Source organism: Zalophus californianus, chromosome 13 (genome assembly GCF_009762305.2).
Source record: "Zalophus californianus isolate mZalCal1 chromosome 13, mZalCal1.pri.v2, whole genome shotgun sequence".
Lineage (NCBI taxonomy): Eukaryota > Metazoa > Chordata > Mammalia > Carnivora > Otariidae > Zalophus > Zalophus californianus.
This window is the reverse complement of record NC_045607.1, coordinates 90,039,081-90,064,233: the sequence shown is the minus strand read 5'-3', so window position 1 is coordinate 90,064,233 and position 25,153 is coordinate 90,039,081.

Here is a 25,153-nt window from a genome sequence, read left to right as displayed (position 1 = left end):
ACACTTAACACTATTGCCATCTTGGACTGAAGAGTTCTTTGCGTGGGGGGCTGTCCCATGAAGGGGAGGGTATTTAGCAGCATCCTTGGTCCTTGCCCATTAGAAGCCAGCAGCATCCCCACCCCAATTGTAAGAATCAAAAATGTCTCCAGACTTTTCCAGATGCCCCTGGTCTGAGGCTGAAGAGAACAGCCGTGCTTCAGACTATGCCCTCTTCCAACTGAGGAAAACTCTGAGTGCCGCCAACTACCCCCAGCCCCAAAGCTCCCTGAACGACAGGGGAGGTCTTTGCTGTGACTACCTCACCATTCAGGGTCTCCCTCCTCCCAATCAGTCCTGCCTCCTTTAGTTCTGTACAGCTGTTGATGCCATGAGGGCACACCAACTGCTAATCCCCATCTCAGGATCTGCTTCCCACCGAACCAAGTGTGTAATAGACGTCGTATTTCCTCAATTCACAGAGGCACATTTTCATCACATTTTATCATCAGGGAAATCAGATTGTCCTCAGATTGATGGCATGCTATAAGTTAATTTGCAGCATGTTTTCTTTCTTATGGTAAATAAAATAAGTCTTAAAATGAATCTTATTTCAGTTGTTTACATATAATAGATAAAATTACAATTTGGCATGAGAAAACAATGTATTAGCCTCAGATTATTCGATGCTCTAATCAAAATGCTGGCTGGAGAGTGGGAGTGTAAATTAAATATCGGTGCTAGCTATTTTTTTTTTAGTTACTAGTAATATTTTGGTGGGGTGATAATTTATTATTTTATACATTATATTTAAATTTATTAATCATGAGAAATGATTACTATGCATGTGCCCGTGTGTACATATCTATGTTTTAAGAGATTATAAAGTGATGGATATAAACAAAGCTGCATTCTTTTTTTTAAAAGTCTATTTTCTCATTGTTACCTTCTTGAAAATATATATGTAAGAGCCAATGTCCTCTGCTCCATGTTATATTTATATCCTCTAGGTCATGACTTGTCTGCAACACAAGGCATCTAAATCTATAACTAACCTATATCATGGTTTCTCTTGTCATGAGGAAGACCGTGCAGAGCTACACTTCAAACCACAGGTCCTGAATACTACCTCTCTCCACATTTAGAGATCTCAGCTATGTTGCAAGCAGTTCAATATAACTGCAGTCTGTTGGTATGTAATTGTCTGTGATTTGACATTGAGCAAGAGATTCTTTTTTCCTCTCCCAAATCAGTAAAGTACTAATATGATGTGGGTTTTTTCAGCTTTCAAAATTGTCTCTAATTAAAAGAGATTTGAATTATTTATGCATTAATGCTCCATTTCCTTTTTCAAGATGTTTAAAATATTTTGAGCTACAGTGAAACTTTCAATGTTAAATTCTTTAAAGGTTTTCAATGGAGGCACAGGTATAGATTTCAAAAACTAGCAATCATTCTCAGAAAAGACAAAAGTTTTAAAAGTATGTTATGTAAAACGGGAACTACTTGATAAAGCATTCATATTCAATAGTCATGGAAATAGATTTCCAATGTGAGGCTAACACCACAGCTGATCGAGAACAAACTGTAAAGTCAAACAATCCAAGTCAAAACTATACTTTCAATAATTGTATCTTGACAATCACATGATTGCCTAACCATTTCCTTGAAAGTAGAAAGTAACAGCCCTTCGATAATTTCATTGGTGGCTTACCTTAGACATTGTTAAGGCAGGTAAGGTGGTATTCTTACATATTTGGGCAGCCCAGGTCTATGTGCGTAGGCTCGAAACTTCATCTTCCAAAACAAATGACACATAGAGACCTGAGATTTGGGGAATTTTCATTCACAAGGCAAACGATGGACTCTGGACCCAGTATCTCATTTTCTAGCTCAAATAATGACCCAATCAAATGCAATTTAATTATCTTCAGGTCGCCATCAATCCATGCACATTTCATGATCTGATCAGTTGATTATAAAAAGATGCCACAAGACAGAGTGCTTCATCATCTTTTTTTTCAGTCAGCAATTAAGGCGCAGTAATTCTTGCCACGAGGCATATTGATGGCAACTGTAATGCTTAACTAACCTTCGTAAAATACTATCCACATCTGCTCTCAGGTCACATCACACTATTAGTTACAGCAGCACCAGCTACTTTTAAAACTGTTTTTATTGATGCTGCAGGTGGCCCTTGTTAGCTCTGTGATAATACTAGTTTAATTGAACCGGAGAATGAAATTAGCCCAACTTCCTAAAAAGTTTTTCCAGATATGCTGACAAAGGGATATGAAGTGAGTAAGAAAACGGCATTTAAAGAGCAAGCAGACTTTCCTAAAATAAAATAGTTGGGTTGATTTAATGAGACCATCTTGAAAAAGCGAGTAAAATAGTCTTGGCTTATTACATTTCGGTATATGCCTGTTTCACTGTAAAACAGAAACAAAAGCAAAAACTAATCACCATGCTATTTTAAAAACTGCCAAATTTTGTGTTTTCACGAGTTCCACTTCCTTTACAAAGGAAAAAAGTCAAGATTTTTTTTCTAGTGTTTAAGAATTAAAGTTAAACAAGTGCATACATTTTTTTCCTTGCCTTTTTACAAAACAGCAAAGGGCATTAGAAACACACGGGGTTGCTGTGAAATCCTTCACTGAAGGATTTCTATTACAAAATGCAAATGCACTCACTGAGAAGAAAACATACTACTGTTTCTTGACGTAACAAATATAGAAGGATATATATTTATATTAGGGGTTAGAGATAAATTAAATGATATTTGTCAGTTTATCTGTTTTGCTTGTGGAGTCTTTCTTAACCAGGTACTATAGTAATAAGTGGCTTAACGGAGTTATAATTGGCACATGATATAACAATTCAGAAATCTGCTCCTGTTGTGAATCAGTTTCAATCAGCCACTGTAACAAGCCTCCATAGTTGAAAAGCAAAAATAAGAAGTGTGGGCAGGATCAAGCAGACTGATAAAAAAAATATTATATTGGCCTTAGCATTTTTCTTTTCCTTTACTTTTCCAATTACTGTTATTGTTCTTTAATGCAAAGAAACCATATACCTATATTTAGAACCCCCAAAATTACAGTGGCTCTTAGATCATGATTCATAAGCTTTGTCAGAAATAGGATCTCAAATTTCAAGTGTTTACCTGGCACTCTCCTTGCAAACTGCTTCAGGTTTTGAAGTCTTCCAAAGGGATTCTTAATTCAAATCCACTTAGATTATGACCGTAAAATAAAAGACGAATATTTTGGAAGTGTTAAGACTGCTGAGATTTTTGTTTTGTTTTTTTAAATTCTCTAAAAGCAAACATAAACAGGATAGTATTTTCTCTGAAGACATTAGAAGAAAAGATTTGACTGTCCCAAGTTGTAATGCAACAGAAAGTTTTCCTGGAGAAGAAAGAAATGTCTGGTTAAAATTTGTGAGTTTGGGGTAGCACAAGGCCATAACCGCTGTGATTTTCAACAGCAAGTACACAAGAACTGAAGACTCACTTGCATCTGGAGGCCAGGCTGTCCCTCCAGGGGCCCTTCTCCTGAGGTGGGCTGTCGTGCAAAGGCCACAAGCTGACCCAGAGGAGGTTCTCCTGCTGGGTGGAAAGTGGTGTCAGCTGCCATCCACAAAAGGGAAAATAAGGTGATGCTGTGTCTTTCTCTTGACCAACACCATTTTATGGTTCTGGTTGATGGTAAGTCCACACTAAGCTTTGACATCGGATATATTCATGTGTATAAATTAGATCGACCCACCAATGTATAAGAAAGAAAAATCGAAAAGGACAGTCTCTTCAATAAATGATGATGGGAAAACTGGACAGCCACATACAAAATAATGAAAAAATAGATTAGATAGATGATGAGGTGGTGAATGTGTTAATTAACTCGGTGGTGGAAATACTTTCACAGTGTATAGGCATACCAAATCATCACATCGTATACCTTAAATATATTACAGTTTTATTTGTCAGTTATACCTCAATAAAGCTGAAATAGGAAAACAAAACCCCAGCAGTGTCAAATGCATATATGTTGAGAAAAAATGAAGTAAAATATCTCTCATACTTGGATGGTATAAAATAAATGCAAAAGTGACTCAAATTTTTTGATAAGACTTTTTGCTCCCTATTTAAAGAGAATACATTTAATCCCAATGTTTTGGATGTATTTAACATTTTATGAGAAAGGATGATTTTTTTAAATATCAGTTAAAAGATTTATTTTTGACTAAAAGTAATGAGGAAGTGCTCTATCATTTAAAGTAACATACAGAAGGTATACTTAAGAATGATTGATGGAGAAGCTGATATCTAAGAGATCCCAGTTATAAAGATTCACTAAGTAAGGATCACAGTGACTGTGAAATGAATCAGTCATTTATTGAATTGCCCCTGGGTGTTAGATGCTTTACCTTCTTTATCTCCAATTCCAAAAACTAGGTATTGTTATCCCTGTTTTATAAATGAGATTGAGGGAGCGTGTTCTCAAGGTCATGGTTAACTTTCCTCTTTCCCTGGCAGAAAAATGTATGCCTAGTGACCTAAATTACAAAGAGCAGCACAGAAATTCTGTCCTGCAGGGCCTTTAGCTAGATGGATAGATGTGCCAAAGTAAATGGAAAAATCCTTCTCAAATTTATATATAATCAGAGAGGATTATTGAAACTGGCTTTGCTGTTAGAGATAAGTGTAGGGAAGATTTTACTTGCACCTTCACTCAGTATTTCAGATGGTATAGTCAGCCCTTCTCTACTGAACAACATTCTAAGCCACATAGAAAAGCATCACATTTGCCTTTGGCATAATCTACCAGGATTCCGCCCGCATTCGTGGTTTGCTGAGGAGATTAGCAAGCCAAAAAGAGTAATATCGGCCTGATCTGGAGTGTGCCTTCCAGACCGCATGAGTGCTTTTTTAGTATTTTGAGGGTTTCCTAGAACTGTAGGTCAGGAACACAAAGGGAAGCACCTTCTGTCTCATCTCATGCAAACAGATTCTAAATCCCTCTCTGATTCCTCCATTCGGGACCATTTTGTTTGGCTTAATGAAAATCGCAAAGCAGAGAAAGGAAAAATACCAGTCCACTGGTGGCCAGGCTAGTGAAGGAATATCTAAGGTTGGGGGGTTGTCCCACGAATCTGGCAAAGTCAGACACAGTTGTGGGTGTGGAACCCTGTGAGGCATGGTAGCCTTCTTACTCTACTAAACAGACAACTGAGCCTAGCAGATGCCTCATTATTTTTACAATGTACTTTAACTAACAGTATCCACCTAGTCAAGTTTCCTCCTCTGGGTAATGTGTAATATATATGTTTATTTATCACCAGACCATTACATTTCTCTAAAAATTATATTTTATTGCCACAAAATATTCTTAATTCTTTCTTTTCTCTCTCATTTCTTATTTTTTTAATTTTTATTGTTATGTTAATCACGATATACCATTAGTTTTTGATGTAGTGTTCCATGATTCATTGTTTGTGCATAACACCCAGTGCTCCATGCAGAACGTGCCCTCTTTAATACCCATCACCAGGCTAACCCATCCCCCCAACGCCCTCCCCTCTAGAAACTTCAGTTTGTTTTTCAGAGTCCATCATCTCTCATGGTTCGTCTCCCCCTCCGACTTACTCCCCGTCATTCTTCCCCTCCTGCTATCTTCTTCTTCTTTTTTTCATAACATATATTGCATTATTTGTTTCAGAGATACTGATCTGTGATTCAACAGTCTTGCACAATTCACAGCGCTCACCATAGCACATACCCTCCCCAATGTCTGTCACGCAGCCACCCCATCCCTCCCACCCCCACCACTCCAGCAACACTCAGTTTGTTTCCTGAGGTTAAAAATTCCTCATATCAGTGAGGTCATATGATACATGTCTTTCTCTGATTGACTTATTTCACTCAGCATAACACCCTCCAGTTCCATCCACGTCCTTGCAAATGGCAAGATCTCATTCCTTTTAATGGCTGCATAATATTGCATTGTGTATATATACCACCTCTTCTTTATCCATTCATCTGTCGATGGACATCTTGGCTCTTTCCACAGTTTGGCTATTGTGGACATTGCTGCTATAAACATTGGGGTGCATGTACCCCTTCGGATCCCTACATTTGTATCTTTGGGATAAATACCCAGTAGTGCAATTGCTAGATCGTGTGGTAGCTAGATTTTCAACTGTTTGAGGAACCTCCATACTGTTTTCCAGAGGGGTTGCACCAGCTTGCATTCCCACCAACAGTGTAGGAGGGTTCCCCTTTCTCCGCATCCCCGCCAATGTCTGTCGTTTCCTGACTTGTTCATTCTAGCCATTCTGACCGGTGTGAGGTGGTATCTCATTGAGGTTTTGATTTGGATTTCCCTGATGCCGAGCGATGTTGAGCACTTTTTCATGTGTCTGTTGGCCATTTGGATGTCTTCTTTGGGAAAATGTCTGTTCATGTCTTCTGGCCATTTCTTGATTGGATGATTTGTTCTTTGGGTGTTGAGTTGATAAGTTCTTTATAGACTTTGGATACTAGCCCTTTATCTGATAGGTCATTTGCAAATATTTTCTCCCATTCTGTCGGTTGTCTTTTGGTTTTGTGGACTGTTTCTTTTGCTGTGCAAAAGCTTTTTATCTTGATGAAATCCCAATAGTTCATTTTTGCCTTTGCTTCCCTTGCCTTTGGCGATGTTTCTAGGAAGAAGTTGCTGCGGCTGAGGTCAAAGAGGTTGCTGCCTGTGTTCTCCTTTAGGATGTTGATGGACTCCTGTCTCACGTTTAGGTCTTTCAACCATCTGGAGTCTATTTTTGTGTGTGGTGTAAGGAAATGGTCCAGTTTCATTCTTCTGCATGTGGCTGTCCAATTTTCCCAACACCATTTGTTGAAGAGACTCTTTTTTCCATTGGACATTCTTTCCTGCTTTGTCAAAGATGAGTTGACCATAGAGTTGAGGGTCCATTTCTGGGCTCTCAATTCTGTTCCATTGATCTATGTGTCTGTTTTTGTGCCAATACCATACTGTCTTGATGGTGACAGCTTTGTAATAGAGCTGGAAGTCTGGAATTGTGATGCCGTCAGCTCTGCTTTTCTTTTTCAATATTCCTCTGGCTATTCGGGGTCTCTTCTGGTTCCATACAAATTTTAGGATTATTTGTTCCATTTCTTTGAAAAAAGTGGATGGTATTTTGATGGGGATTGCATTGAAAGTGTAGATTGCTCTAGGTAGCATTGACATCTTCACAATGTTGGTTCTTCCAATCCATGAGCGTGGAACGTTTTTCCATTTCTTTGTGTCTTCTTCAGTTTCTTTCATGAGTATTTTATAGTTTTCTGAGTATGGATCCTTTGCCTCTTTGGTTAAATTTATTCCAAGGTATCTTATGGTTTTCGGTGCAATTGTAAATGGGATCGACTCCTTGATTTGTCTCTCTTCTGTCTTGTTGTTGGTGTATAGGAATGCGACTGATTTCTGTGCATTGATTTTATATCCTGCTACATTACTGAATTCCTGTATGAGTTCTAGCAGTTTCGGGGTGCAGTCTTTTGGGTTTTCCACATACAGTATCATATCATCTGCAAAGAGTGAGAGTTTGACTTCCTCTTTGCCAATTTGGATGCCTTTGATTTCTTTTCCTGTCTGATTGCTGTGGCTAGGACTTCTAATACTATGTTGAATAGCAGTGGTCAGAGTGGACATCCCTGCCGCTCTCCTGACCTTAGGGGAAAAGCTCTCAGCTTTTCCCCATTGAGAATGATATTCGCTGTACGTTTTTCATAGATGGCTTTTATGATATTGAGGTATGTACCCTCTATCCCTATACTCTGAAGAGTTTTGATCAAGAAAGGATGCTGTACTTTGTCAAATGCTTTCTCTGCATCTATTGAGAGGACCATATGACTCTTGTTCTTTCTTTTGTTAATGCATTGTATCACGTTGATTGATTTGCGGATGTTGAACCATCCTTGCAGCCCAGGGATAAATCCCCCTTGGTCGTGGTGAATAATCCTTTTAATGTACTGTTGGATCCTATAAGCTAGTATTTTGGTGAGAATTTTTGCATCCATGTTCATCAAGGATATTGGTCTGTAATTCTCCGTTTTGATGGGGTCTTTGTCTGGTTTGAGGATCAAGGTAATGCTGGCCTCATAAAATGAGTTTGGAAGTTTTCCCTCCATTTCTATGCTTTGGAACAGTTTCAGGAGAATAGGAATTAATTCTTCTTTAAATGTTTGGTAGAATTCCCCTGGGAAGCCATCTGGCCCTGGGCTTTTGTTTGTTGGGAGATTTTTGATGACTCCTTCAATTTCCTTAGTGGCTATAGGTCTGTTCAGGTTTTCTATTTCTTCCTGGTTCAGTTTTGGTAGTTGATACATCTCTAGGAATGCACCCATTTCTTCCAGGTTGTCTAATTTGCTGGCATAGAGTTGCTCATAATATGTTCTTATAATTGTTTGTATTTCTTTGGTGTTGGTTGTGATCTCTCCTCTTTCATTCATGATTTGTGGATTTGGGTCATTTCTCTTTCCTTTTTGACAAGTCTGGCCAGGGGTTTATCAATCTTGTGAATTCTTTCAAAGAACCAGCTCCTAGGTTCGTTGATCTGTTCTACTGTTCTTTTGGTTTCTAGTTCATTGATTTCTGCTCTGATCTTTATTATTTCTCTTCTCCAGCTGGGTTTAGGCTTTCTTTACTGTTCTTTCTCTAGCTCCTTTAGGTGTAGGGTTAGGTTGTGTATTTGAGCCCTTTCTTGTTTCTTGAAAAAGGTTGTTTTCCTATATACTTTCTTCTCAGGACTGCCTTTGCTGTATCCCAAAGATTTTGAACAGTTGTGTTTTCATTTTCATTGGTTTCCATGAATTTTTTTAATTCTTCTTTAATTTCCTGGTTGACCCATTCATTCTTTACTAGGATGCTCTTTAGCCTCCATGTATTTGAGTTCTTTCCAACTTTCCTCTTATGATTGAGTTCCAGTTTCAAAGCACTGTGGTCTGAAAATATGCAGGGAATGATCCCAATCTTTTGGTACTGGTTGAGACCTGATTTGTGACCTAGGATGTGATCAATTCTGGAGAATGTTCCATGGGCAATAGAGAAGAATGTGTATTCCGTTGATTTGGGATGGAATGTTCTGAATATGTCTGTGAAGTCCATTTGGTCCAGTGTTTCATTTAACGTCTTTATTTCCTTGTTGATCTTTTGCTTAGATGATCTGTCCATTTCAGTCAGGGGGGTGTTAAAGTCCCCCACTATTATTGTTTTGTTGTCAATGTGTTTCTTTGCTTTTTTATTAATTGCCTTCTAAAAGTGGCTGCTCCCATGTTAGGGGCATAGATATTTACAATTGTTAGATCTTCTTGTTGGATAGACCCTTTAAGTAAGATATAGTGTCCTTCTTCATCTCTTATTACAGTCTTTGTTTTAAAATCTAACTTGTCTGATATAAGAATTGCCACCCAAGCTTTCTTTTGGTGTCCATTAGCATGGTAAATAGTTTTCCACCCCCTCACTTTCAATCTGGGGGTGTCTTTGGGTCCAAAATGAGTCTCTTGCAGACAGCATATCGATGGGTCTTGTTTTTTAATCCAATCTGATAGCCTGTGTCTTTTGATTGGGGCATTTAGCCCATTTACATTCAGGGTAACTATTGAAAGATAGGAATTTAGTGCCATTGTATTGCCTGTAGGTGACTGTGACTGTATATTGTCTGTGTTCCTTTCTGATCTATGCTGATTTTAGGCTCTCTCTTTGTTTAGAGGACCCCTTTCAATATTTCTCGTAGGGCTGGTTTCGTGTTTGCAAATTCCTTTAGTTTTTGTTTGTCCTGGAAGCTTTTTACCTCTCCTTCTATTTTCAGTGAGAGCCTAGCTGGATATAGTAATCTTGGCTGCATATTTTTCTCGTTTAGTGTTCTAAAGATATCATTCCAGTCCTTTCTGGCCTGCCAGGTCTCTGTGGATAGGTCTGTTGCCAGTCCAATATTTCTGCCATTGTAGGTTACATATCTCTTCTCCCGAGCTGCTTTCAGGATTTTCTCTTTGTCTCTGAGACTCGTAAGTTTTACTATTAGATGTCGTGGTGTTGACCTATTTTTACTGATTTTGAGAGGGGTTCTCTGTGCCTCCTGGATTTTGATGCCTGTTTCCTTCCCCACATTAGGGAAGTTCTCTGCTATTATTTGCTCCAATATACCTTCTGCCCCTCTCTCTCTTTCTTCTTCTTCTGGGATCCCAATTATTCTAATGTTGTTTCATCTTATCGTATCACTTATCTCTCGAATTCTGCCCTCATGATCCTGTAGTTGTTTCTCTCTTTTTCTCAGCCTCTTTATTTTCCATCATTTGGTCTTCTATATCGCTGATTCTCTCTTCTGCCTCATTTATCCTAGCAGTTAGTGGCCCAATTTTTTATTGCACCTCATTAATAGCCTTTTTGATTTCGACTTGGTTAGATTTTAGTTCTTTTATTTCTCCAGAAAGGGTTTCTCTAATAACTTCCACACTTTTTTCAAGCCCAGCTAGTATCTTTAAAGTCATGATTCTGAACTCTAGGTCCAACATCGTACTAATGTCTGTATTGAGTAGGTCCTTGGCAGAGGGTACTACCTCTTGTTCTTTTTGCTGACGTGATTTTTTTCATCTTGTCATTTTGTCCAGAGGAGAACAGATAAATTAGAGAACAAAATGCTAACAGGTTAACAACGTCCCCAGCAAATATACTGTATACAAATCAGAAAAGACCTGAAACCAGGGGAAAAGAAAGGAAAGAAAAAAAAAAGAAGAGAAAAAAAAAGAAAAAGAAAAAGATAAAAACAAACAAAAACAGAACAAAACAAAACAAAAAAACAGAATATGATCAAATATGATCAGGCTAGTGCATAGATCAGTGCCACACACTAGATTTTGGGTGTATTTTTGTCTGTTAGAAGAAAGTGCCTCCTAAAATTTTAAAGGAAGAAAGACTTATATATGTACAAAATAAGGGTTGATACAATGAAGGGATGGAAGATGACTGTAAAGATGAAACTTATAAAAGGTTTTACAAACGGAATTGATAAGAAGTTGTTTGAAAGAAGAAAGAAGATTTCAAAAAAAGAAAAAAGAAAAGAAAAAAAATGGGAGAGACTGTGATCAGGCAGGAGACTAGAACAAAGCCATACACTAGTGATTTAGGGTATATTTTGATCTGTTAGAAGAAACTGTATCTCAAAATTTTAAAGAGAGAAGAACTTATATATATATGCCAAAAATAAGTGTAACTACTATGAAGGGATAAAATATGACACCAAAAATGAAAAATAAAAAATGTTTTTTTAAAAAAGGGATTGATAAGATGTTGGTTGAAAAAGGGAAAAAGAAAAATTCAAAAAAAAAAACAAAAAACAGTTAAAAAATTAACTGAAAAACTAATGAATCATGGTAACAAAGCCATGAAATCTATGTGCAGTATTCCCCTAGCGCTGGAGTTCTCCCGTTCTCCTTGATCGGTAAACTTGGTCTTGGCTTGCTGGTTGTTCGTGCTGATCTTCTGGGGGAGGGGCCTGTTGCCATGGTTCCCAAACGTCTTTGCTGGAGGCGGAATTGCCCCGCCCTTGTCGGTCCGGGCTAAGCAAGCTGCTCGGGTTTGCTCTCAGGAGCTTTTGTTCCCTGCAAGCTCTCGGTACAGCTTTGGAGGACCAGGGTGAAAATGGTGGCCTCCCAATCTCCGCCCGGAGGAGCTGAGATCTCGGGGCCCCGCTCCTCAGTGCGCCCCCAGAGAAAAGCAGTCCCTCCCATGTCCCCGGTCTCCGGCCGCACTCCGTGCTCACCCGGCCTGTGACCGAGCGTTTCTATCTCTGGCACCCGACCCCGTGTGGAGTCTCCAAACCCAGCAGATCCCTGCGGTGCGCTCCCGCGCCGCTCCTCCCGGGGGAGGAAGGGGAGTCCCCCCGGCTCTGCCGCTTGTTGGGTCCCTGCTGGAGGAGCAGTGGCGCGACTGGGCCGCGGATCACAGTTTACGGCCACCCCGAGCTGAGAGCCCGCGCCTCGGCTCTGTCTCTGCAGCCAGCTTCCCCGCTCCGATCCCTGGGAGCTCTGCCGCACTCAGGCACCCCCGGTCTCTCTGTGACCCCGAGTGTCCTGAGACCACACTGTCCCGCGAGGGTTCCACCCCCCGCTTAGCCACTGGGGCAACGTCCCTCCGCGGAGCCGGCTTCTAAAAGGTCCGATTTTGTGCTCCGCGGCTCTAGCACTTGCCAGAAGCGGCCAACGGAGGCCCTCTCCCCCGCTGTCTATCCTCCCGAATATCGCCTCGGATTCACTTCTCCGCACGTCCTACCTTCCAGAAAGTGGTCGCTTCTCTGTTCAGAGAGTTGTCGCTACTCTCTTTTGTGGTCTCCTGTTGAGTTCGTACGTGTTCAGAATGGTTTGATCCCTATTCAGCTGAATTCCTGAGACCAGACGAAATCCAGGTCTCCTGCTCCTCCGCCATCTTGCTCCGCCCCTCTTATACTTATTTTTAAAACTATTTTCCTCTCAATATGTTTTAGTCACTAACCAAATCAGTCTTATTTACTTGCTAGATATTTTCAGAAATCCATATTTTGGTGATAATCATTCTATTTTTGTTCTATTTTCAGCTTTTACATGTATTTATACCCTCCTCTTATCTCCTTTTATTCCAATTTATTTTATTTTCCAATTTCTTCAATGGAGTTTCTGCTTTGGCATTTTAATAAGATTTTTTTAATCAAGATAGATCATGAATTTTTATAAATTCTCTATGAATGCACGAAGAATGCATATTTTCTGTTGACAGGGTACCACCTATTATATTTTAATTAAATATGACTTGATTAAACGAGTTGAGTCCTCAACATGGATGCTCATTTTTCCTCCTATTTAAATAGTACATTTCTGAAAAAGTGTGCTTTAACTTTTCATGTTATAAATATTTTTATTCTTCTCAAGATCTGTTTGCATCAGAAAGTATTTGCACTCCATGTCTGCTGCATTGTTTAGTTCCTAATGTTTTGGCATATCTTCTTCGTCGATTATGACTTTTGTCATTCTACATCTCAGTTCTTCAGACCATCTTCTTTCAGCAAATGTTAACATTGTACCCTGCACTTTCTCGCTTCCTATTAAATAGTACATCTTTATCTTTGTCCATTTAATTTCAATGTTACTTTGTCCATTCTACATGTTATTCTTATGAAGAGCATCTTACCGAATTGTGCTTTGTGTATCTAAACGTGATTGGACTGTTTTGCTTTCGGTAAGGGAATTCAGGATCTGGTGGCCCTCCTAGCCACCACGTGCAGAGAGATGGCAGGGGTTTCTCCTGTCTGATTACTTCCATGCATTCAGAGCATTGGAGATCAATGGACTCCAGCTTCCTCCGTGGCTACCTGTCCAAAGCTCATCTTGTGCCTCAGGAGGAGGAGGGGCCACAGATCTCTCCCTCGTGATCTCCATGGACCTGCCCAGCACATGGTCTTCAAGGCTTTGCAGCTCAGGCAGAAGATCCAAGCTTGGGACAGACACTCAGGAAACATCAGAATATATGGGACTGTAGAGGTCACAGTAACACCAAAGGGATGTGGAATCATGGAAGCTTAAAAGCAGAGAGGATTCTAGAAGGTAATGGTCAGTGCTATTAAATGATGACTGGAGGTCATAAAATAACTAAAAACTATCTCTTGGATTAAGCTTTAGGGAGGCCATTAGTCATCTTGGGTAGAGCAGTTTCTGTGAAAAGGGAAGAGAGAACAGATGGAATTTATCTGAGGAATGGACGGAAGGGAAGAACTGGAGATAGAAATTGTCTCAGCTCCGAGTATCACACCTAGTCTGATCTCCCATGGCATGAAGTTGGCAATCTTTAGCACAGTTTCTGCCCTTTCCCACCACAACCACCATGAAAACAGACACCAGGAGGCTCCATGGGGCACACTTACCTTCCCTTGCCCTGACTCTTTGGAACAACGTTCACATTAGGTCTTCCACTTCAGGTCCCAGCGCACTGGGAGAGGCAAAGCGCAGCCCACACTGTTATTGGGATCACGGGGAACCAATCTAGTCAACAGTAAGATAAGAAGGGTTTATTTTAATTTATTCTTTCTGTTTTGCAATGCTGCCCATGGAAGAAAGGGAGAATGTAATACTGAATTCACAAGGGAAATCTCATAATTTACTATTTCTTAAAACGCCCTAATTTTAAACTTTTTTTTATTATTTACTTAATGCATATTTAGTGTTTTTTACTTTTTTAAATCATCCCCTCACCAGAGAATGAGATCTCTGACCTCCAAGAAATTTCCTTTAAGTAATTCCTAGCAGTGGTTACTGCTGGATTGCTAGTGTCCTCAGGAGCTTTCAGTGACGTGGGGTAAATGTGCTCATTAACCCCTGTCCCAGGGGTCCTCGTCCAGATGGGGTCTGCCTTTCCATCCCACTTCGCTCTAAAGTCCTGATTTCTATTTGTCTCAAAATCAGAGCTCTGTGGGCTAGAGCTCTGTGCTGAACACTCAAGAGGCTCAAGTCTAATTACTTAAAAAAAATCACTCAGAAATGAAATGGGATTCCAAGAATCATTATATGAAAAAAATTAGTATTCATAAAAGTGCAGAGATTAATATAATGTGCTTTTTACCCAGAAGGAAAAGAATGTTATTTTGTAATATTTGCTACCATTTTTTTAATTATAGACATAAAATATCCCCGATGAAGTTGAAATCCTCCTTATACCCTTTTATTTGGGAGATGGAAAGGTAGTATATAATCCCCTAGTCCATGGTCTTACACATTTGTATACATATACAAATCCTTTTACAGTATTGATTTGTAAATCTGTCGTGGGTTTCAAATGAAATCATACTGGGTGCGATATTATGCAACAAACCTTACTCCCCCAACATTATCTTTTCAATATCTACCAACATTGATAAATGCAGATCTGTAATAGTCATTTGAGAATCAGGTACTATTCCATCATACGAATGGACCAGATGCTCTTTGTTCCCTACTCCTCTCTGGAAGCCTTAGCCTTAGCCAGGAAGGCATGCTGTGGGGTTTCCTTCCCATCACGCTCGTCAAAGAGCTGGTCTGCCACCCTCTGTCAGGCAGGTGTCTCTTCTTTATGGCAAATATGATAACCCCAGAAGGCACCTGCCTTGTTACCCTTTTGTTCAAAATACAGACTTTAGGTACAAGGTCAGTCTCAGCTGTGATACCCATCCATCAGTTTCTTTGTGTGGTTGGTTCTTCCCATCAGATGAGCAGCGCGCTCTTGGCTGGGACGCAGTTCTTGCTGCATCTAGTCTTTATGGTGCTACTTCCTTCTGACCACCGTCCAAACCCTCTAAGCTCTGCAGAAGGAGAAGTGCTTTTTTCTATGCCTCAGTTTGTAGGAAGCAAATCTTATTGCTGAAATTGAACCTACAGTTCTACAGACAACGCTATCAAGTATCTCCCCAGAAAGAGTAATCCAGAGGGTTTACTATTTAATATTCCTTTTACATTGTGTGAGCTACGAATATAATAAACATGATAGAGAAGGGGGTGATCAATGTTGCCAGCGACTGTAGCACAAAGAATTTATTAAGGAAATGGGACTGGGGCTGAGCGCTAAAGCGTGGGCAGGTCTGGATGGCTGGAGAGGAGAGAGGCTGGGTGCCCAGAAGGGAAACAGGGTGCAGCCCAAGGAGGAAAGTGTGGGAGTGGCGGGAGCAGCAAGAAGCTTTTTCCTTGGGAGAAGAGCTAAGTGCTCTAGATAAGGAAGATAACGTCAAGCTTTGAGCACCTATCTTGTTGGATGCACAGAGCTCCCCACAGGACCAGAATCCTGGAGAAGCAGAAGGAATCTAATAACAACACAGAGATAAGAACAAATAAGTTACAAATCCAGCTACAGATTCCAAGTTAATTAGCCTCACCACTTCCATGTAAATTTGGACTCTGATCTTCAAGATAGAAATTTAATAAGTAAGGGAGTTGAAAATAATTTCAAATAATTGTTTCAAATAATTGTCAAGGATGGTCGTTTTAAGGAACAGGAGTTGAATTAATGAGAGGAATTGTCACTGGAGGCCACGAGGACCAGTCTCCAGGTGGTAGGCAGGCGGCTCTGGGGCAAAAAGCTTGCCCGTGAGGACAGCGCCACCACCCACACAACTGCTCAGGACCCGTGTGTCGCTGCCCTGCCCTGCTCCTGGTCACCTGCTCCGTCAGTGACCGAGCCTGGGGCTCATGCCCCCGGGCAAGCAGGAAAGGGAGAGTCAGGCATTGTGGGGTCAGAGCCCAAGGTGGGCTGGGCCTTCCACCAAAACTGACAAAGTAAGGGATTTCTGAAACATGTTGCAAAGACCACTAAAAAAATTGACAACTGGCCCTCCTACCTACAAGTAAATTGGATATTTTCCTAGGGGAGTAATTAAAATAATTCCAGTGACTTCCTCCTGAAATGACTTAAACAGTGATGCTGATGTGCTCAGACACATGTACCCAGGCTCGATGAATGCAGACCAAAGCAGCTTCGCTCAGTCCTGGGAGGTGCTGGGGTGGCCAGCTCTTCAGGAGGCCTTGGCCTCCCACGGAACCTGCAAACACCAGAGTACTGCCCATCTCCGCCCCCTTCTCCCTGCTGCAGCGTTCCCTGTCTCCTGCCCCATCTCTGGACTCAGCCCACCTCCAGCCCGCCCCCACCGGGCTGTGGAAGAGCTGCTGTGGGGGGTTAGGGTAGTGCTGCAGCTGCTGGGTGTTCCGCGGCCGTGCTCAGATGCTGCTCCTCCTTAGTCCTCTACTAGGGTGCAGCTGTGACCTCGCCCCTCTCCCTGAACCCTCTAAACTGGGTCTTCATTCTCCAAGTTGCCAAATGGGGCCGTTGGCCAAATCCAGACCACAGACATGTCTCACTTGGTCAACACCACATATGTATTAATATTTTAAATGTCCCTTAACTACCAACATCTAGAAATAAGCAGAATCTGCATTTATTCAATAATGGATTTTCAGCTCCTCTTGAAATATGAGAAGACCCTCTAAGGTTGAACTTGTTTTCCAGAATCCTTAGATGAGGCCTTGGCTTCCAGCTCCCCTCCAGGCTCACTGTGCCCCCAGTGAGTGGGCTAGTGAGCCCTCCCACCTGCCCCTTGAGGGATTTGGGCCCCTGCTCTGACCTCCACCTGGGCCCTCGCTGGCCTGCTGTGTCATGTGCCTGGGGGAAGGCCCGCTGCCAACAGAGGAGCCCCCCTGGGTGTTTTCACGGCTGCATCTAGTCCCACAGCATGAACTCCTCCCTCGGAGCTGGCTCCAGGGTGGTGGTAAAGCTGGTGGTTAGGGGAGTGGGCCATGGATCGAGGCTCACCCAGACGCCAGGGCCGGCGCTCCTCACCAGGACCCTGGCCTCTGTGAAGCTCAGTTTCATCCCCTGTGATTTGCCCACAGAGCCCCGTCCCCCACATCGGCGTGGCCAGAGGCAAGAGAGCAAATGGACGCTCCTGTGTTAAGGGTCCGAAACATTGGAAAGTCATAATCAGAACCAGTCAAATCTAATCTCCCATTTAGACAAACACAACTTCATAAGCACCTGGAAGGCTGGGTTCAGACTGAGAATTCTCAGACTACTCCGGGCTTCTCTCCAAAATGGACAGTGTGGAGACAGCCCAGGCTGGGCAGAGCATCTCTCCTGGATCTGGTCCCCACTATCTGAGAAGGAAAAACAGCCCTGGACACCTGGGAACTTGGAAGGAGGGCTCAGCGGGGCAACCACAGGTTGCCACAGGGTTCTCCTGCTGGACACCATCTCAGACAAGGTCAGACAAGGTCACTCTGAGACAATAATAAAGTAAGACAAAACAAGGACCCCTCGTTATTTATCTAAGCACAGGTAGAAACGTCACCGTACCAACCACAGAACAGCAAACATACTGTACCACACCACATAACAGCAAACGTCCCAACTCCTGGCTTCTCTCCAATTACTTCCTGACCCTGACACCAGTCCGCTCTCTCAGCAGCTAGGATTTGTTGAGCTACTCCATCCCCAGAACTGTCCCTCTTTCTGACAGCACTCACTCTAGAGTGAGTCCCTGCCTCGTTAGCTCTTCACCAAGCGACCCAACCAAAGCCCAAATCCTACAGCAGCTTACCCTCTTACAGAGAGGCCCCATGGTCCCCCAATGGGTCATACAGCCCGCTCGTGCCACTATAGGTACGTTTAGTTCCTGGTGGCCTTTGCTGGAGCATGTGACACACTCACCCCAAGCAGTGGAGAAAAGACGAAATAGGGCATGCTGTGAAAGCCCCGAGCCAGCGCCCGGCCTGTGAGCAACCTGCTGTCCCGCGTGCAATGCACCTCGGCGTCCTTCACGCAGACCCTGATGACGTGCACTGAGCACCTGCACTGAGCCGAGCTTTGCTCAAGCCCAGCTAGAACCTTGACTGCTCTCAAAAGGGCAGACCCAGCTCAGCCGCTGCTGGATTCATGCCTTTCTTCATGGAGACCCAGCTCTGCTCCTCCTTCGGTCAGGCAGCTGTGAAGACAGTTACCTGTAGCATCCTGGCAAAGGGCTGTGGCCTATTTTTAAGTGATGCCGTGACCACAAGGGCCATCATAGTCAGACATTTTGCACCATAAATGCGTTTCACCGAAGTGTTTTCAAAATGTCTTGTGCTTTCTTCATTTTGATCTGAAATCCCTAACTTCCAATATAAGCTGAGAGGCAGTGGCTCACCCCCTTGACCTCCGCATAATGAATTCAGTCGGAAAAGCTGGGTTCTCGGAGCACTCAACAATATTGTTTGTCGAAAGGGACTGGGAGAACTTAATTCTGCTAGTTGTAGTTATTCATCCCGTAGCTTTTTCCCCAAATAGTGTGAACTGCTTTACTGAGGCACCTCTTTAAAAAGTAGGTTCAAATAATTAGAAACACACACACACACACACACACACACACACACACACACCCTACACAGGGGAAGTCCAAGTGGCAAGGGCTCAAGGGAGTGGCCCTGTCTGGATGCCGGTCCTTTCCTCCAGCACTTCCCAGCCCCACCGACGGGCTCCCCCTCACCGCCTCCGCTCCCCATCCTGAGCTCCCACACTCACACACTACAACCTCCGTCCCTTCAAACGCATAATTCATCTCAGCCCTTCCCTTGTCAGTCACTCACCACAAGAAGCTGCAGGCCCCCAGCCACCCCCTCACATTCTGTACTTTTCTCCATGGCCCTGTCCCCTTGACTTGTCCCTCAAGAAACCCTAAACGCCCTAGAATCCATCAACAAAATCTCACTCTTCTCTCCCTTCACCTTCTCGTTGTAATAACTCCCCCGGGACACCCTCAAGAGCGATCCTTTCTTCCAGAGCCTTGGCGCCTTAGCCTGGGGGGAGGGCCATGTCCGCTGGGCTTCTGTGGCTCTTTTCAGATTGTGCTCCCACCCACTTCCCTAAAACTCCCAGCCTTGAATCTCACATCACCAGACCAACTCACCTGCTGTCCCTCCCTGTTGTCACATCCACCCTGGCTGCTGCCCCATGCTTCTGAACCCCAGCTCTGAGTCCACTGACACTCTGTCCCACAGATGCTCACGGCTTAATTTGGGAATTTTGACATGCGTACGTTCTCTCCCAAGCCCTGTGGGATTCTCTTGGGTTCTCCAATGGCCCGTCTCCACAGCCCAGCCTTGTGCTCCCACAGCCGACCCAGTCCCCACTTAAAGTGGGGTCCCAGATCACCAGCATCAGCAGCATCACCGGAGAACTTATTAAAAATGCAAGATCTCAGACTTCACCACAGACCTGCTGACTCAGGTCTGAGATCCCAGGTGATTCATGTCCGTAGGAAAGGCTGAGAAAGCCCCACTGAGATCTATAGCTGGAACTCCTCCATCATCTCAACTTCCTGCCTCCCACTCTCTCACCAATACTTTTGTTTTTCCAAGTCATTCTCTCTAACCTTCTGTATCATCAGCAAGGCTTTGGGTCCCACTGGGACCGCAGCTCCATTGACTGGGCCAACCATCACCCCCACACACATGATGGCCTCTCCTCGCGCCTTCCCTAGAGGGGTGCATATCAATCTTAACCACTCCACAGACAATACTGCTTCAAACCCCACGCTCTCCTCTTGCTTCTTTGCCGCTGCTGGGTGACAGCACAGCCCCCATTGTCATTAAACCTAACACTCCACCTTTATTGGGCCTGCATCCAGGAAAGCAAACGGGGCTGGAGAAAACCCACACATGCCCCGTGATGGGTCTCATGTCATCCATGACCACTTGGAGCAGGCAAACTTGCCTGGCAATCCACCCCATGCTCCTCTGGTCCATTGAGCCTCCCACTTTCCCACACAGGTGTCCCACGTCATCTCCTTCCTCAACCCACAGCACATCCACCGCACCGACGACCCTGCTCTCTACACTGAGAAAATGGAAGCCGTCAAAGGGGAAGAGAGTCTCACCTCACGTGTGCACACATATCAGCGTCACTTCCACACTCTCCTCTCCTGCCGATCTCACAGGAAAGGGAGGCAAGAAGTGTTCAGTGCACAGAATCACTTGGCATAAAACCCTGCACAGATCTAATCATGGCGGACGAGCATTTGACTCTGGGCCTCCCAACAATCAATACCAATTATATACATGAACCATTCTGCTCATAAGTTACACTGAACAATCATTCCCCAATCTCCGAAGCCTAAGTCAGGTGTACTTTCCTCATCTACCAACAGGGCTCTGGACCCTGTATCCCACTCACACATTTTATGCAGGTGAATCTTGAAGACACATTCTTGAATATTTCAAACCTTCATTCTTGACCAAGGAATTAATGGTGGCGTTGATAATCGAGGAAAACCACTTCTAGCAACAACTGTTACATGTGGTACATGTAGAAAACATTTTGGCAGGTTTTATGATGGAGGTAGAAATTGGTTCCCAAAATTCTTAATTTCAACCTTCTGTGAATCTTCAGGAGAATTTTGATTGCCACCATGTCATTTTTGTGTAGCTCCAAGAACCAAAAGGGCAGGCCTGTTGATGCACAGTTTACATAGATGTGTAGTTCAGATTTAAGAATGAAACAAACTGAGGGTTCTAGAGGGGAGGGGGGTGCTTCAGATGAGATATTAAAATGCCACATAATTTTTTCAATAACAAATCTATTTTATCCTTTATAAGGGACAGTGGCTCCTTCTGGAGCAGTTACTTATCTCTTGCCATGTTTCATTGCTTTTTTTCCTTATTTTAAAAGATATTTTTCTCTCTCTTTAGGGACCACAATGCCCAGGAGACCCTCACACTGGCCTTCTCAGACTGTGAGTCCTATTTTGAATGCCCTCTAGAAAATGTTTATGTAGTGTCCTTCACAGAGGGCAAGAGGATCAATTACAAAAGCCGTATCTCCTCAGTGGAGTTTTGAAATCAAGTGTGTAGAAAAATCCTACATCACATTCTGCCCCCAGGTCTTGTTCTAATTTAATCACATTCATAGGAAACAACAATATTGATTTCTATGGGCAGCTTGTAATAACTTCAGGTACATAACATCACAAGGAATTGCAAGCCTAAGCAACATTGTATAACTAATGAATGCACAAAAATAAAACACTGTATGGACATGTTTAGAGATATGCCAAAATCTAAAAAGATCAAATTGCTTCAAACCATGCAATAAATACTCACAGACCTACTGCAAATAAGTATATTGGTTCTGAAAAAAATATGAGCAATGCCTTCCCTTAAGCAAAAGTGATAAAATCGAATCTTTTGGGGACCTATCAAGGACATTCCAAAACTTAATTAAATAAGGCATCTTTTTAAGAAAATCTGCTTAAAAATTAATTTACAAGTTTCATTCCTCAATTCTGAACATGTATACCTATATTTTTATTCCACTTGATCATAAAATATTGCATTTATTTATTTTTAATTTATTTTTGTTTATTTATTTTTTTCTGAGCAATGTCTGCATAGTCTAAAAGTCAACGGGAACAAGGCTTATATGTATGATTATCAAACAGGAGCAATTTTGTCCCACGGGACATTTGACAATGTCTAGAGACATTTCTTTTGTTGTCATAATTGTGGGTCAGTAACAGGAAGCTGGTACCGGAATCTGGTGTGATAAATAGCCTACAATTCACAGAACAGCCCCCACTCCACAAAGAACTAGTTAACTCAAATTGCCAATGGTGTTGAGGTTGAGAAACCTTGATATAAGTATTTCATGCCTTGGTATGACTGAGTAGTATTCCATATTTTATTGACACCATGTTTTGCTTATCTGCTCACCTGCTGAGGGCCATTGGCTATTTTCAGTAATGCTGAAATGCTCCAGTTTTTGGCTATTTTCCAGTATTTGGCTATTTTCAGTAATGCTGCTATGAACATTTTTGAGCAAGTCTTTGCACACATATATGATTTCCTTTGTGTGACACACAAACATTTTATTTATTTATTTTTAAAGATTTTATTTATTTATTTATTTGAGAGAGAGAATGAGAGAGAGAGAAAGAGCACAAGAAGGGGGAGCGGGAGAGGGAGAAGCAGACTCCCCGCTGAGGAGGGAGCCCGATGCGGAACTCGATCCCGGGACTCCAGGATCATGACCTGAGCTGAAGGCAGGTCGCCCAACCAACTGAGCCACCCAGGCGCCCGACACACACACATTTTAAATTTGATGAATTCCTATTTGTCAGTTTTTTCTTTTATGGATGGCGCTTTTTCTTATGTGTCTATTTGCTCCTTGCCCAACCGAAGCTCAAGATGATTCTCTCCTAGGTTTTCTTGCAGAAGCTATACACTTTTAGTTCTTACACATAAGCCTATTATCCATTCAGGGTTAATTTTTAAGTGTGTTATATAGTAAGGGTCAGCATTCATTTTTCTTGCATGATGATATCGAATTTTGCCAGCATGATTTATTGAAAAAACTATACTTTTTCCACTGAATTGTTTTGGTCCGGCTGTCAAAAATCAACCATTTTTTTATTATAATAACTATCACATGCATCTTTGTGAGTGTATTTTAAACTCTATGCATGTGTACTCATATTTTATCTCCCTTCAATTCTAAAACTTAATAATATCCACCATTTAGAGATCATAGTTTAGATTGTGGATAATCTACCGCGGGGGGGGCGGGAATTAGAAGCAATATCACTTCTAATTCAAAATATTGAGAATTGGAAAATATACTTTGGAACATGGACTTTAACCTTTTGCTTAAAGTAAAATTATATTCTACTGTATCATAATTTTGTGTTGAGAAAATTTTTTTAGATTTGTATTATTATTTCCTGTGGTTAGATTCCTGAAAATTAGAGAAACCTGACACATATGCCATCTTATAATATATTCAACTTGTACTGAATGTTTCTCTGACAGTGAACTAATAGCACATGCACAAATGTCAGATGAATTTTGTTTAAATTTGAAGTGAAAGCTAACTGCTGTATGATCTCTGATTCTACCCTGAGTGAACCATGGGGAGAGAATGTGACTGATGAGTGAGAACATGGCAGATACAGTCCCACACACATCTTTCAGGTGCTTAGAACCTGTTCAAATCACAAACAAAAACCAAATCCAGTCAAATTGTATAAATTTATTGAGATGTCTGTGTTTCAACTTCTGCTCTCGATGGGTGAGGCAGGTTACATTTCAAGCCCATGTTATTGTCTTTAATGAATATGGTCATCACACGCTTTCCTGTCAATTCCAGACTGAGCCACAGCTAGGTCAAGAACAAGCTTAAGGGGTTTCTGGCTTTTTAAGGAAAAAAAAAAGTCTTCCGGTAGCAATTTTGCTTTATTTCCCTCCTAGAAGTTACCAGCTGTAGTCCCTTTTTGTTCCCCCACGTCTCCTTTCTTCATGACTGTCCCTTTTAAAGATATGTCCTGGTCTTGTTTTGCAAATGCCAACAGAGAAGCAGATGGGAGGCCAGAACATAGGTTTCCACACAAAGCAAAGCCCTAGAGTCCTCTAGAACAAAACTTGTGTCTCGTTTTTAAGAGACTAGGGCCATAGCTCAAAGCCTTGGTCTTATTTAAAACCTACAATAATTAGGAAAATTATCTTTCAGTGTTAGGAGATCAGGTTGGAGCAGTCAGTAACTGACAAATCGTGATTAATGGGCACACCTCAGTCCACATTGAACAAACACACGATGGCGGAGGGCTGAGCAGAGCCTCCAGCAGCAACCACTTGGAAGCTGGGCATGAGCAAGCCCATGGCCCTGCACACCCCACTGCCTTATCAAGAGGACAAGAGTAGGGTTTTCATCCACTAGAACCCCTGGCTTAGCAAAAAATTCACATCATCATAGCAATAAGCAAAGCAAGCCTGACTATCAGAAGACATACTCTTCCTGACGTTTATTCGCTGTGTTTTGCATATTGTGCTTACTTTTCATGCTGGTCTTTGTACCATCTTCAATTTTTTGACCATTTCTGTACACATTGATGTATTGATAAATCCTGATAGCTACGACTGTGATATAGGACAAGATAAATATTATAACTGCTATCACGCTAATAAGCAAAGAGAAAGGAAAAATACAAAGAATGCAAATTATAAATTTTGACCCAAATTGAAACTGTACAGACATCATTGCTTAATAAGTCAGATAAAAATTATTTTCTCTATAAACCAAGCATCTACTGTATCAAAAATTAGAAACAACAAAATGTCAGGAATTCTGAAGGTAAGTGGTGTTATGAAAACAATTTACTTCTGGATTCCTTCAGTCTTAAGTTACAGCAGTTATATGTGATTTTCCTAAGAGGATCCTACTGTTCAAGGGATTATATTAAAAGTAAGAGAAAAGGTGAATGTCAAATCTATGCTGATACAAATGCATATGCAAAAAGAAGCAAAACAATTTTAATTGCTTATATCATAAATTTAAGATGATAAAAGAATATTATGATTGGAATTCCACTCATATCTTCAGAATGAAATACAACATACACTTATCTTTAAAACTGTGCACACACTTCAAGTTAATAAGAAGGCAGGCTTAAATTATTTTAAAAGCCTTATTTGGCACCACCATAGACTGGTTAAATGTTATTAATATGCAAAAAAAGTGTACACATTTTAATAAATTTATATAAAAAACTTTTGACAGACTTTTAAAATACAATTATGTGATATGAAAATTATCAATATTTATTGCCAGAATAT